Consider the following 2,500-nt stretch of genomic DNA (forward strand, 5'->3'; position numbering starts at 1 on the left):
GGTAAAGCTACAGTCTCGCTAAGAACATAAATAGCTGCGTTAGAGTTGCCAACGGATTTTGATCTCCATGTTGTTATTGCGTCATTCTGTTAAACGAACCTCATGCATTGGAGTGCCAATGAATAAACCCGAGAACTTTGTCATATTGCCTTAAAAAGTATTTTCTTGGCCCGTAAGGGGATCGAACCCTCGACATCCGCGTTATTAGCACGGCGCTCTAACCAACTGAGCTAACAGGCCGTTGGGAGATTAGTAATATTGTTTTGTAAATCAACACAACTTATTAAAAACTACCTGAAGGCTGCAATATACCACAATGATAGATTGCTCCTAGTTCGCTCGTTACAAATATAAAAGGTCCGTTTCAACATTATGTCACTGAATCGTATTAACACTAAATATTTGGATGTAGAAAAATGAGAGAAAAGTCCTCATATTAGTTCATTAGAGATTTTATCATTTTTGAAATATCTTATTCATAACTAATCTAATTTTAAAACTCTATTTCTTCCTAACAAATATTATACCCGCCAGTAAAAAAAAATACGGATAATTAAGAGCAATTCAAGTGGTTCTTTGTCTCATAAATATACTCCTCCTGAGGCTAGAACGACTTCTATAGGACTGAATTTCCATTTCCATGCCTGTGTGCTTTTCAGTTCCAAACCCAGAAGATAGAAGTTAATGAAACGATATTGTGGAGTTGTCTGTCTCAACGTAATCATCTAGCGAGGTTCTGTCTCTCTGATGAGTCATGTGTGTTTTTGATGCGCTATCTTATTTCGGCGCGGTCGAGATGCTGACTTCAGTACATATGCTTATCCTTTTTAATTGATGTTCTCTTCTATCGCTGGCGAGGCGGATTCACTAGATATGTATTTGAGTGCATGTGTGTGCTTGTGTACATATAAGTTTCGTTATATAGAACTATATGTGAGTAAACAGCTATGTCGGTTAACATCATACGTGCATGTAAATTTTATACATTTACACATGTACTTAAGTGCCTTTTTCCACATTATGCCAAGAAAACCTGGATTTCCGATTTACAACTGTTATAATCTGTTATATGTTATAATCGTAATTAAGATAAATTTGGTAATAATACTTATACAAATGATGATAATAATAACGATGTAAATAATAAGGGTAATAATGGTAACGATTCTTATCATTATTACCATTATTGTTGTTATCGTTATTACTGTATGTATGTGTATATATATATATATATATATATATATATATATATATATATATATATATATAACAAAGAAACAGTTACAATAGTCGTAAATAATACATAGTCCTTCCACAGCCACACAATTGATATGCAATATGTTACTGGAGAATAGTATGCACAGTTGTTTACAGATGATCTGCATCGCATTACCATCCTTGTGTTGTAACAAACCATGGATTACTCCATAGTCTCCTTTTGCAATTCAGATACTCATATAATTTTGTATATAAAAAATGAACTTGTAAATCATTAACAGTTGGTTACTCTACTTAACCTACTATTTTGGTGGCAACTTCAAATATAATATCATTGATGACCCTTCTCTACCAAAAATGATAATGAAATGATAATAGCATACACTAATGTTCACACACCAAATATTGATGCAAATATTAAATAGCAGTTTTATTTATATTATCTAGTCGCTAATCACAGCTTATATTGAAAGCTGGACTCTCTCACTTCTTTTGAATGTATACCTTTGGATTAACTTCATATTGTATATCATTTTTAAGTTACCCATAACATCGGCTCAGCGTATGAAGGTAGATAAAGAATTAAAAAAAAAAAAAATCTAGCTTGATATCTAGGAGTGAATATTCAGTTATAGATTATCTCTTGCGCAACGTTGGGAGATAATTTGGGGATTCTGACTGCACGATTTGGTGTTTTGTTTAGAGGTATTCTCCTTGCTCCGGAGGAAGCTCAGATAATAATGCTAGAATGCTTCTATTTGCATAACCTTTTAATAACACAATGAAAAACAGGGATACGGAATTAAATGACAAGTACCGTGAGTACTTTTGCACTAAGGGAGCAGTTCCATGAAAAAAAAAAAAAAAAATATATATATATATATGTTTATATGGAGACGGCGAATGATGAAAACCAGAAAGATAAGTCTATCATCATAAAACAAGGAGAAATGGACATGTCTTGACATCAGTTCACACAAACTAATTTTGAAAGGAAGATTTTAAATGTAGTAAACACAAGACTTTTCATCCTGGTGCCTTGTTACCAAGTAGACCAGTCACAACTGTGTTTGTAAAATACCAATGTATTCATTTTACAACTTGCTACACGAATTTATGATATAATCATCATACCACATCATTTGGATAACCAGTAGGCTATACAGGAATATGCAGGAAATGATTATTTTACAGCAGATACGTCAATGTTGTTTCTTAAACTATAGGGATTTCTTAATCACTGAGGAAAAGCATATTGTCAAAGTGCCATATATTTGATTCA

General features: G+C 32.8%; 1 non-coding gene across 1 annotated transcript; it reads right to left on the reverse strand.

Moving 5' to 3' along the window:
- Positions 1-166: 166 nt before the first annotated feature.
- On the reverse strand, positions 167-240 carry TRNAI-AAU (transfer RNA isoleucine (anticodon AAU)). The gene has a single exon. It is a non-coding gene; the product is annotated as a tRNA-Ile (tRNA).
- Positions 241-2,500: the final 2,260 nt, after the last annotated feature.

This window comes from Penaeus japonicus, unplaced genomic scaffold (assembly GCF_977035675.1).
Source record: "Penaeus japonicus unplaced genomic scaffold, GWHDUDI00000001_assembly GWHDUDI00000010, whole genome shotgun sequence".
Lineage (NCBI taxonomy): Eukaryota > Metazoa > Arthropoda > Malacostraca > Decapoda > Penaeidae > Penaeus > Penaeus japonicus.